At 51.2% G+C, this 12,980-nt stretch overlaps 1 long non-coding RNA gene across 1 annotated transcript; it reads left to right on the forward strand.

The window, feature by feature from the left end:
• The first annotated feature begins 413 nt into the window (after positions 1-413).
• Positions 414-10,642, forward strand: LOC128315399 (uncharacterized). The gene is made up of 3 exons (XR_008298149.1): positions 414-5,257; positions 7,925-8,013; positions 10,507-10,642. It is a non-coding gene; the product is annotated as an uncharacterized LOC128315399 (long non-coding RNA).
• The last annotated feature ends 2,338 nt before the right edge of the window (positions 10,643-12,980 follow it).

A 12,980-nucleotide genomic window follows, 5' to 3' on the forward strand; every position in this document is an offset into this window, starting at 1 on the left:
CTACCCTCCCCTTCTCAGCCCTGCTGGGGAGCCCTTTGTAACCAGGAGAGCTACCTAGAGGAGAAAGCCTTGTCCTCCCTGCCTCACAGATGACAAGGGATAAAGATATGAGTCTCGGGGAGCCTGGGTGGCTCAGTCGGTTAAGCCACCAACTTCCACTCAGGTCATGATCTCACGGCTTGCAAGTCAAGCTCTATGCTGACAGCTCAGAGCCTGGAGCCTGCTTCGGATTCTGTGTCTCCCTCTCTCTCTGTCCCTCCCCCACTCACACTCTGTCTCTCTCTCTCCAAAATAAACAAATATTAAAAAAAAATTTTTTTAATAAAAAAAAAAAGGTATGAGTCTCACTAACACACCTGCAAAGGCTCCTCTTGCCTCATTTTCACTCCCGGTGAATTTTCCATCCCACACAAGAAGTGGTCCATGCCCTCAGAGAGCTCGTGGTGTCTAATGGAGGAATTTATTCTTTAATTCATTCATTTACCAAATGTGTATTAAGCACCAACTATGTGCCAGGCCCTGTGGCCAGTACTAGGGAGACAGGGAAGAAGAAAAGCTAGCTCCAGCCATCTTCATAGTACCACCTCATAGACTCATGGTCCATAGGGGAGACAGACTTAGGGGAAAGAATTATATGCCATGATAAAGAGAATCACAGGATCCTTTAAGCGCGTGTAAACAGGGTAGGGAGAGAGTCTGAGTGGGAGGGGCAGAAGGAGGGAGCAGACTGGAATCTGGTATGGTGCTTACCTTCCTCCTGAAACCTGCTCCTCCAGAATGCTCCTTCCTAGACCCTGTCCCTCACCTCCACACCCAAAAAATCTGCCAGGGCCTCCACATGGCTCTGTCTCTGAGGATGCCAGGCACCCTTCCTTGGTGCCTGTTGAGTGGTGCCAGGAGGCTGCAGTGTCCCACATGGCCACTGACTCAAGTTTCCAGGCCATAGAGGGGTGGAGTCTCAGGATGTGGGGCCACTATGGCCCCGCCTCCTGAGCTCCATCGGAAAAGCTGGACTGTGGCATTTAAAAAAAGAACCCCTAGGATAGGAGCAATGAAGTTGGGCACATTCATATTCACACTCCCTGCCACTCCACCGGCTCTCTGGCCACCTCATTATACAAGGGCTGGCCATGATAAGTCCCCACGCCCCATCCCTCAGGAGAGGGGCAGCAAAGCCCCTGTCCTGGAACTCATCCAACAAAACAGCCATTCCAGACACCTGGATCCACCCGGCTTGGCTCCTCTTCCACTCGGCATCCTGGCTTGCAGATGGGTGGGACAGGCCACCCTGCTTCCAGGTAAGGACCGCATTGCCCAGACACCCAGGGGGCCTCCCTTGGGAACACCAGTACCCTGGCACAGAGGCAAGAAGCAGCCCCTCCATGGCCCGCCCACCTTCAGACTGGCTCAGGGAAGGCTGAGGATCCCTCTGCTCCTTCCGCATGGCAGCAGGGAGTCTGATACCACCTATGGCTGGAGGCTGGGGGGCGGGGGAGCGCTGCTCACTGTGGGAGCTTGACTCTGGCCTCAGCTCAAGGAGCAACAGTGTGGCCAGGGCCACCAACTGATGTCCATCCTTGGGGATAGCCTCTCTCTCATGCCTCCTTGGTGTCATCAGGAGAGCACTGCAGGGTGGCCTGCCTGGGAATGCCAGCGTCCCTCAGCTGAACGCAGGTGCCAGTGCCACTGCCACAGGTTAACCAGCAGCAGCCTACAGTAGATGAGGTGGCCTGGATCCTCAGGCAGCCATGTCCTCTGCATTTTGCTTCAGGATGTGGGGCCACTGTGGAATGTAAAGATGGAATCTGCATCTTTACAGATGTGGATGAGCCTGATGTGTGTGTGTGTGGGGGGGGTGCAGGTGTAACCCCCTGGGTGGCTCCCGTTTGTGAGGCCAAAGCCTGGGATCTAGGGGAAAGCTACATGGACCTGCTTTACTCCGTGGCTCAGGCCGTTAGGGAACTGGGTCTCTCAGCTTCCTCTCTGCTACAAAGCAGCTGAATTTTGGTGCCCTTGAGACCCCAAGCACAGGGAAAGGGGCCGCTTCTGCTGCTGGTGTCACTGTCCATGAGTCATCTTTGTGGAGAGAAAAATTGAGAATTCTCATTGCAAAGCCAGGAGCATGGCGCTGAGCAAAGGTGTGACCATTGTTATCACTTTTCTGGCCAGGCGTGCGTCGCACCCCACTCTTGAGCAGCTGGCGTCCCCCATGGCCTCCAGGCCAGGGCTCTTGGCCCTTGAATGGCAGGGCTGCCCACTTGTCTGAGTTTCCCACATGCAGAAGATGGAACAAGACCTCCCTGAGCTTTTGAACATGGTAAGGACAATGGCACGACCACTAGGGCCTCCAGGCAAGGGGTAGGGGCAGAGAAGGAGCGCTGACCCTGCCTTAGAGCCTGGTGGGCCCTTTTCTCCTCTCAGTTCAGTTCACTGAGCTCCATTGTAAGGTATTATAAGTGTTCAAGAAATTCTGACTCTGTTAGGCTGGACAGTATTAAAGTATCCTGGAAACACAAATAATAATAATAGTAATACACCATTTATGATTCACTTGATATGTGCACTCTGAGCTCAATGAATTATGTGAATTTTATTATTCAGTCCTTACAACTTTTTAAGAGAGATGTGCTGTCATTGTCCCCATTTTATAACCTAGGAGACTGAGACTCTGAGGAATGAAGTCACTAGCCCAAGGTCACACACAGCCAGTTAAGATTAAAACTGACACCTGTCTGTCTCCAGGGTTTGTACCATCCATCCCTCCTACATATATCCCCTGGGGTCCTGAGCTGGTGGAGGGAGGAGCACTGGATAGAGGGTGGGTGCCATGCTGGCCTCCACCTTTGGTCAAGTTCATCCTGCCTCCACACAAATTGTTTTTCTGGTCTTGGGGCTAGTGGCCTGATGGTGGGCAGTGAGGCCTCCAGATATCATGGCAGGAAGGTGGCAGCTTGCCCATGTTTCCAGTGGCTGAGCTCCCCTGATGCCCAGGCTGACTCTGCCCTCCACCTTGGGCCTAGGTAGTGATTTCCCAAACCCTGGTACCTGGCAGGCAGGCAGCCATGAGATTGAGGACTCACCCATAAGATCAGAGGTGCCTTTGAAGCCCTAACCCAAACACAAGTGGGCAGAGAACCTGCCACAGAAGTCACTTGTTGGTCCCATGTGTCCAGGAGCTCCCCCTGGACACCACTGCCACGGGTCCCAGAGCTGCCCTGGCTTCTGCACTGTGGGAAGGCATGGCCCTACAGAGGGGATAGGGTGGGGACAAGGGGGAAATAGGATACCCAACCAGCAACCAGAGGGTTCCCTCCCCTCTCCAGAGGACATCACAGACCTATGGGAATGAGAGTCACCCCTTGTCTGGAGTAGCCAGGGGGAGGGAAGGGGCTCTTTCTGGGGATTATTACATTCAGTCCTTCAAGCGACACAAAGAAGGTGTCATAATTGCCCATTTTACAGAAGAGGAAACCCGGCTCAAGGTCCTTCAACTGGCATGTGGCCTTGTGGTTAACTTCTCTGCTGCACCACCTCCACAGCCCTTACTAGGTTATGACAAGGCTGGGGTTGAAGGAAAGAGAAAGGGGGTTTCAAATGCAGGACTTAGAGAAGAGACAGGAGTCATTCCACTCCCACCCCCCACATCCACAATAAACTGTGAACTCCTAAAGCCATGAATGAGATTGATCACCACTCACAGAGTCCAGGGGAGCACCTTCCCCCACGCAAGTCCTGTGTGTGCCCAGCAATGGCACCAGCCCTGTCCTCAGACAGGTGGCAGTAGTGAGAGGGGACAGATACGTTACAAGGCACCTACTCTGGAGATGCAGCATGAGTGCTAGGTGACGTGGACGGCCAGCCAACCCAGCCTGGGAGAGGGAGAGGTCAGCAAGCTTCCTGGGGTTGGGGGGGTGGGGGAGGGAGGTGATCCTAAAGAAAGAGTAGGAATTAAATTAGACAAAAGTGATAACCAGTGGTAGAGGCAGAGCGGAGCATTATGAGCAGGGACCAGGAAGCCTAAGTCCTTTTGAGGCAGCTGAGAAATGGGGGTGAGGAGGTGGGGCAAGAGGCCAGAGGAGAGGGCTGTGGGTGGTCAGGCCAGAAATCACAGACCCTAAAGGCAGGGCTTGTGAGTTTCCAAGCCTGAGGAACCTGGAACAGCCAGACACCCTCCCACAGTCTCCCCGTGGACATCACTGTGAACCGGACCGGGAACATTCCAGCCTAATCAAAGCTCAGATCGGCAAGTTCCAGAGGCTCTATGCACTGAGGCCAAGGCCAATTTCCCCCCGGGAGTTTGCCTGCTCCTTGCCCAGCCAGGCTGGAGTGGGGGCTCCCAGATCCTCTGAGATTCCTCCAGACCCTCAGAAGGTTGGAGGCCCGAGTTTTCCCTCTCCAGATTCTGGGGCAACTGGGTAGGGATGGAGGGGAGTGGGGTGGAAATGGAGTCAGAGGCCCCACCTGTATGTAGGAGGAGCTGGAAAATCCTGCCTGAGGAAGAGGACTTTGGAGCGATCAGGTTCTCAGGAGGCCCCTGCTCGGGCTGATATTTCTAGAAAGGGCCCAAAGGCAAGATTTCAGCCTCAACCTGAGCGCAAGCTAGCACTGCTGCCCTCCACCAGCCCAGCCCTGGCCTCCTCTCAGGGGTGACTGGAAGGGAGGACAGACACTAGGATATGGAAGCAACAGCCCCCAGCCCTGGAAATGGGGTGTTGTTTGGCCAACTGGACTGCAGTCTCTGTTTTCAGTTAATAATTTTTATTTCATTGTGAAAGCTTCCATTCTTTAATTAACAGCATCATGCTTTAAAAAAAAAAGAAGATTTTATTTTTTTAGGTAATCTCTACACTCAACATGGGGCTTGAACTCACAACCCTGAGATCAAGAGTCACATGCTCTACTGACTGGGCCAGCCAGGCACCCCAACAGTGTCATGCTTTTGAGGGCAACGCTTTTCCTAGGAGGGTGGCAGGGTATAGGGACAGGTATCTTAAGTACACTACCTAATGTCACCAATTTCTGCCTGAGATTAAAAAGACAGAGATGCCCCCTTCCTTCCCTCTTTATACATTGGAGAACCTCCTCTATCTCCTCACCCCTCCCTCAGCTCACACCTTCTCCCCTCTCTCTCCCTGGCTCCCGGAACTGGTCTGTGGCATTGGCAAAAGTTAAATACAGAGAATCAGTGAGAAGGAAGACAGAGAGATTAGGCTCCCTCAGGAGAAGGGGTCCCCATCTCACCTCACAGGTTGGCCAGGTAAGTAGGGGTGGGATGCTGGGAGTGAGCTTGGGGTGGGTGACTCCCCTTTCCAGAACCTCTGAGCTTTCTGTAACAGGCCCAAGGACCTGGTGTCATCAGCCGACTGCGCAGGGAGGGAACCTCCCCTTGCTGACCTGGCTGATCCCCATCTGGAGGCTGGCCAAACTCTGCAACTCAGTGTGGCCTTGTCTCGGAGCCGTCATCAATGACAGTACCAGCAGCCACAGCAGAGAAGATTGTGTACTGAGGGCTTGCTTGGTGTCTGCACTATGCTTGCGCATTCTTCGTTCGTTGTCTTTTTAAATCCTCACAAACCACATGAGCATTTAATTAACCCCAATTTACAGATGAGGCAACTGAGGCTCAGAGGAGTTAAGTGACTTCCCACAGCCTCATGGTTTATAAGTGACAGTGTCAGGACTCAAACCAAGTCTGACTGACTCCGGAGCCTGTAGAGGGTGGATGAAGCTGGACCAACATTGCTCCTGCCCTACCACGCCAGCTCACCCCCAGGGCATTACTGGGCAATACCTTCAGCACTCTGCAGCCCATCTGACCTCTGCTCATTTTTTTTTTTTTAATGTTTATTTATTTTTGAAAGAGGGCAAAAAGAGGGAGACGCAGAATCTGAATTAGGCTCTAGGCTCTGAGCTGTCAGCACAGAGCCCAACGCAAGGCCCAAACTCATGAACCATGACAGGAGCAGAAGTCTGACACTTTACAGACTGAGCCATCAAGGCGCCCCTGATCTTCTGCTCATCTTAAGCCCAGTTCTGCCCCAGGGCCTGGCCCACCCTCCCAGAGCTGGAGAAGGAGCAGGATGGGCTCCAGAATGTTCTACAGCTCCTCCATCCTCAACACCCCCAACCCCTGTAGCTATTTCAAACACTTGTAATGCAAAGATCTTATCTGTCCTAGACTTGTTCATTGTGCTTATAACACACTTGATCCGTGTCTCAAAAGTGACGGCTGCTTGGGTATTTCATGGAGAGGGGAGTTGGTGGCAGAGCCAGTGCACTCTGGCACGTGGGACGGGGCCTGAGCTCAGCTTGGCACACTGACGGGGCACAGCCTGGCCAGTGTCGGCGTCACACACACGTCAGAGTAGCCATGGTCACTTTTGTTAGTTGAGATTACTGCACTCGGCCCGGAAAAAGAAAGAAGGGAGGGGGGCAAGCCCAACAGGTCCAAGTGGGTGAGGGAGCAGGCACCACAGACTCCTGGGGGCAGAGTTGACCAGAGATTTGTGGCTCAGGCTGGCAAGAAGGGATGCCAGGGCTCTGGTGATCACCCCCTCCCCTGCCCTGGGGGGGGAGGGGTTCTCTCCCTGCCTCCCCACTGCTTCCTGCTCTTACCCCACATTGCCTGGGGCACCTGAAACCACCTCCCTCACCTCCCAGGAACACAGGCTTTGGAGTCCAAGGAACCTGGGTTTGAATCCTGAGACTCTAAGCAAGTTACTTAACCTCTCCGGACCACAGTAATGCTAATGTTTATTAAGTGCCCACTATGTGCCAGGATAGTTCATCTACTTACTAAATCCTCAAAACCACCTTATGAGGGTTGGCGCTATTATTATTGCCCCTATGTTATAAACAAGGAGACCGAGGTTTGGGTCGAGTAATTTGCCAAAGCTGGTAGCTTGCAGCTCCCCCGATGTGCTGGTGGCTGGTTGGTGTGTGGGGACACTCAGAACCACTGGCTCGGCCCCAGCCCACTTTGCAGAGAGGCTGCAGACCTCCCTGTAGCAGCCAGGGATGCTGAGCCAGGTGAGCAGGCTGCCGGCGTCCCACTTCAGAGGCCTCTCGGACCCTGTGGAAGGCCTTTCCTGCCCACCTCCCTGAAAGGCTCTTCCTCCTTCCTCCGGGATGGGCTGGGGGCCTCACCTGGTGTGGGCGTGTCTCCAGGTGACACAAGGGAAGGGCAGGGGCTCTCAGGAGGAGCCTGTGTACTTGGGGTGCATTTGTTTTTAATCTACTCCTTCCAACCACTTGCTTGGCCCAGGGTGGGCCTGATGTTCCACTGGGTGATTGGAGCGGTCCCCAGAAGGGGCTGCTTTAAGAGAGGGGTCTTCTTGGATAGCTCCTTATCCCCATCCTTCAGGTCCTAACCCACCAGTCACTTCCTGAGGGAATGGCTCAGGCCAGGCCCTTGTCCTGTCCCCTTATTGCAGTACCAAGTGTTGCTTTAATCACCATCTCCCCTCCCCTCCAGGACGGAGTGCTTTTTGAGGGCGGAGACAAAATAACTTTGCTCATCACTGCCCCTAGGGCCTGGACCCACCTGACTTCTGCACAGTAAGCCAGAGCCTGCCTGGACCCACAGTGCCCCAGGGAGGCAGAGATGTAGCAAGAGGGTGTCCCCAGTGGTGATTGCAGCAGAGCAGATCTGACCCTGATCTGAGGATAAGACCTGCCATCGGAGATAGGGACGGGCCCCCATCAGCCTCAACTTCCTGCGCCAGTTCGCAGAAGAAACCAAACCAGAACTTTACAAGGGACAGGTACCAGTGGAACGGCCCTCTCAGCCTCAGACCCTTCACCTTGGCTGGCACCTGCCTTGAGCACTCTGGCTTTGGCCTCTGTGAAGGTTGCTTCCCCAACAACAGCAACAGCAGCAATAACAGTATTACTGAATATTCACCCAGTGCTTACTGTGTTCCAGGCCCTGTGCCAAGCACCTTCCATGATTATCTCTCAGAATCCCTCTAACAACCTCAGAAGACAGGGGCCGTTTTCATCTTCATTTTACAGGTGAGGAAACTAAAACTCAGAAAGGTTAAGTGGTGTTTGCAAAATTGCCCAGCATGTGAGGGGTGGAGGTGGGATTGTGAAGCCAGAGCCCAGCACCAGAAGTCTTAACCCCCAAATGCCTCCATGGCATGCCTCTCTAATTTGATAGGGGCAGGTCCCACCCACTCATTGGACCCATTCATTCACACATGAAGTACATTCACACATGCAGAATCGACTGGAACGTGAAGCCCTGTCCCACACCCAGGGCTCAATAGGGCACTCATTCATATTTATTGAACACCTGCTGTATGCCAGATCCTGTACTAGGTGCCAAGGATACACTGGTGAACAAAACAGACCCAAACCCTGCTCTCATGGAGCATATATTCTAGTGGAAAAGAATAAAATACGTATCCAATTGCAAACTGTGATACAGGCCAAGAAGGAAAACTACAGCTGGTTTTGGGGCAGAACAATATGGGAGGACATCATTGAGACAGGGGAGGAGGCCTTTCGGAGATAACATTTATACCGTAACATAATCAATCAATCAGCCAATTGATTAATCCAGGCCATAGCGGTGGTCAGTTTCACCTGCTGTGATTTGCACCTGCTGTGATTTGCGTAGTAGACGTTTCCCTCAGCTTTCGTCTCCATCAAGGAAAGGGCTGCAGTCCACGGCCATTTTGCCATTTGTTGAGAGAAGAGCCCTTGAGTTTCCAGACCTTGGTGACCTCAGAACAAAAGGTGAAGGAAAGTATGACCTCACTTAGCTTTTTTGATAAAGCGGGAAGGGCAGGGTCCCCCACACCCCATCAGTAAGTGAGCGGCCGGCCCCCCGCCCGGCCTCCCTCCCCTCCCCGCCCTCGGAAGTGTGGTGCTCTGTCGCCACCTGGTGGACATAACAGACCATGCAGGGGCGGCCAAGCTCCTCCGTCCAGGGTAGGATTCAGATTGTTGTGGCTTCCCTTGGGCGGCGGCTGTGAAAAGGAGGCAGGGGGTTTAGGTGACTTCCTGGCAAGGGGCGGGGAAGAGGAGAAGGAGCGAGGGTGGATGGGGAATTGCTGCTTGAGAGTCAACTGACTGGAGATGGACAATGGCCCCATTGTGTCCGGGGCCTTGACCTTGATTTCCTGCCACTCTCATCTCCGGCGTGGCATCACCCGGGTCTGATTGGCCAGGAGTCCACTCCGTGACAGTGGGCGGGCCCCGCGGCTGGAACGCAAGCAATGGGCTCCCCGAAGGGCGAGACGCGTGACCGGTCCAGTCCCCCCAGGAAGCCCAGGGAAAGCCAACACCTCTCAGAAGTCCTTTCCTCCTCGCTCTGCGCCATGGGGAATGTGGGGGAGCCAGAACCGTGCGCGCTCTCGTTGAAAGGCGTGCTGCCGGGTTGGTTAAGGATTGAGGGCTCTCCTCTCAAAGACCCTGCCCCAAATTAATTATGGGATCCTGGGACACAGTCTGTCGAACCACCCACCCCACCTCCCTTTGTTTTTAAGTACACATCCATGGATACCATTCCCATTGTAAAAAATCTTACTCAATGCAGTAAAAAGCTAAAGTTCTCCCCCTCTGTCACACTCAGCACCCTCCTCAGGTAACTACTGTTGTTTCATGTGTGTCCTTCCTGACTTCATATGACAAATCTGTCTATCATTTAGTGTATGTACTCTCTGGGCCTCACTTTTCTAATCTGAAAATGGGAATGGAAATAATAGAAAAGCTACCTGAGATCATTCTCAGGTGTTTAATTCGGCACCCCGCACGGGGTCAGTGATTATTGTTACCATCGTTGCCGTCTTTCCTGTCAGTATCCTCAGACCTCGGACCCAAATCTGAAGTCTAGATAGAAACCTTTTCTCACTCTACAGCCTGCTCCTCCCCTTCCTGCTTCTCCCTTCTAACAAACTGTGATAAAAATCTGTGTTCCCTAATGCCTGTGTGTGTATGTGTGTGTGTGTTTTTAAGCCAGAAAGAGCATCTGGTGTTTTCTGCATGTTCTTCTCTGCCCTTCCCTTCCCTCACCCTCACTCTTCCCCTTGCCTTCCATGTTTGACCTAGATGCAACCCCTCACCCCACTGCAGGGGGAATATCCCATTCTGTGCCAGAGGAAGAGACTTCCATGGCCCACAAGGTGCTGCTGAACCCACAGTGACTCCACATAAAAGCAGTCCCCTGGGAGTAGGGCTAGTGGCTCAAGAGGGAGGGCACTCTGTGACAGGCCACACGGTAGAGCAGTAAGTGCAGGGTCAGCTGGCCGAGCACCCCAGGTTGTGGCCAAGGGCAAGTCCCTTGGCCTCTCTGAGCCTCAGCTATCTCACCTGTGCAGTGGGCTCCTAACAACAGCCACCACATTGAGCTGCTGTGAGAATAACGCGGCACCCATAAAGGGACCTGGCCCTGAGAAAACGAAATGGTAGTTATTATTATGTTGGAAAACAAAGTGTCATGTTTATTTAGCATTTTATGCTTGCAACGGGAATTTATAAGTTCTTCCTTCTTTTTAAAAGGAGCTAGTCTGTGGAGAAGGAAGTTTGGTTTTGATTTACAAGTCTCCAGAGAAAGGGAAATTCCTTTACCTCCGCTTTTGTTGGAGCAGCCAGTTGTCACTTCCTGGAGCTGTTGCTGGTCTCTCAGATGGCCCACAGAGCTCCCTCCAGCCAGAGAACACCAGAGTACGGGACACTGAAGGACCTCCCTGTTCCAGAGAGTGCAGCAGGGATAACGTCAAACCCATGTAAGTAAGACAAGGCCAAATCACCCATTCAATGAACAGCCGTCGGGCAGGTGCTCTGTGCCCAGCCTGTATCACATGGGACTGCACAGCCCAGGGTCCCTGTGACACAGGGGCTTAATTAGGGTAAAAAAATTACTACACATACTAGCTAATTTTTACTCGGTTCTTATTAGATGTCAAGTATGTTATAAGCACAGTGAACAAACGTAGGACAGATAAGATCTTTGCCCTCAAGTAGCTTGTCTTTTAATGGTTTTTCACATGATACCCTCCTCTTTTTTTTTTTCCTTTGGCATAATTTACACGTATTAAAATTTGCCTTTTCTTAGTGTAAAGTTCTGTGAGTTTTGACAAACACAAGTCATGTAACCACCATCACAGTCAAGGTATAGAATATGTTCATCGCGTCCTGAATGTCCCTCTTGCTCTTTAGTGACCGACCCCTCCTCCCGCATCCCCAGGCACTGGCAGCCACTGATCTGATGCCTATCCTTATAGTTTTGACTTTTCCAAAATCGAATCCTTCAGTGTGTAGTCATTTGCATCTGGCTCCTCTACTTACCACGATGTTTTGATATCTATCTGTATTGTACATTATCAGCGGTTCATGCCTTGTTTTCTGTCTTTCAACTTTTTTATAATTTCTAATTTTATTTATATTTTGAGAGAAAGAGTGAGAGAGAACAGGGGAGGGGCCGGGAGAGAGGGAGAGAGAGAATCTCAAGCAGGCTCTGCACTGTCAGCACAGAGCGTGATGCAGGGCTCCAACTCACGAACCGTGAGAGAGACCATGACCTGGGTGAAATGAACGAGCCACCCATGCGCCTCTCTTTCAACTTTTTTTTTTTTACAAAACTTTTCCAATATAAAGTTAAAAGAATAATTTAGTCAATACCTATAAACCCACCACCTAGATTCAATAATTGTTTCCCTTTTGCCATATTTCAAAATGATGTATATACATAGGCATATATATTGGCTGAACCGTTTGAAAGTACTTCTAGAACTTCAACACAGGGCTCCTGGGTGGCTCAATTGTTAAGCATCTGACTTCAGCTCAGGTCATGATCTCACAGTTGGTGAGTTTGCATCCTACATCAGGTGGGTTCAAGGCCCCGCTTTGGGTGAGGGCAAGACCCTCTTCAGGTAAAACATGAGCCCTGGGTGAGCACCGCCTCTCTCTCTCTCTCTCTCTCTCTCTCTCTGCCCTTTGTGGGATTCTCTTTCTTTCTGCCTCTCACTTACTTGTGCCCTCTCTCTCTCTCTCTTTCTCTCAAAATAAATACATAGGTAAATAAGAATAAATCCTCAACATCTATTACCTAGGAAGGAGGACATCTGATGAGCATGTCATACAAGGAAGTTGACAACAATTCCCAAGTGTCATCTACTATCCATCCATTTGCAAATGTCCCCTATTTAAAAAAAAAAAAAAGTCTTTTGTAACTTTTTACCTGGCAGAGTTTTGTCTCTAAATTTTTAGTTTTGAAGACATTATAAACTTACAGGAAGATGCAGAAAGTTAAGAGATCCATCCATTGGACAGCCTCCTACAATGGGTGGCATCTCATATAGAGCTGTTGGAAAATATCCAAACCAGGACATTGACGTTGGTACATTATTGCTAATTAGACTGTAGACCTGATTCATTTTCACCATTTATAACCTGCACTCATTTGTGTGTATGGACATGTGCATAGCTCTATGCACTTAAGTCCCGTGTACAGATCTGCATCTCCACCACCACAGTCAAGGGGTGGACTGCTACCTCGCCACAGAAGGATTCTCTGGTGCTGCCTCTCTGTATGTACCCGCTCTCGCTACTTGCCTCCCTGTCCCCAGGTCACCACGATCTGTTCTCCAACTCTATATATAGTCTTGTTGTTTTGAGACTAGTATATACGTGAAATTACACAGTATGCAACCTTTTGAGATTGAACTTTTTTTCACTAAGCAGAATGCCCTTGAGGTCCCTCTAGGTTGTCTTGTGTGTTATCAACAGTTCATTTGCTTTAATGGCTGAGTAGTATTCTCACACAGATGTACCACACTGTAGCCTCCAGTTGAAGGACATGTGAATTATTTCCAATTTTGGCGATTATGTAAATAAAGTCACAGACATTTATGTACAGCTTTGCATGTGAACGTAAGGTTCATTTCATTTGGCGGCATCGCTGGGTTGCACAGTCAAGTGTAAGTTTATCTTTATGTGAACTGGCCAACTCTTCTGCAAATTGGCCGCACCGT

Source organism: Acinonyx jubatus, chromosome A1 (genome assembly GCF_027475565.1).
Source record: "Acinonyx jubatus isolate Ajub_Pintada_27869175 chromosome A1, VMU_Ajub_asm_v1.0, whole genome shotgun sequence".
In the NCBI taxonomy this organism is placed as follows: domain Eukaryota; kingdom Metazoa; phylum Chordata; class Mammalia; order Carnivora; family Felidae; genus Acinonyx; species Acinonyx jubatus.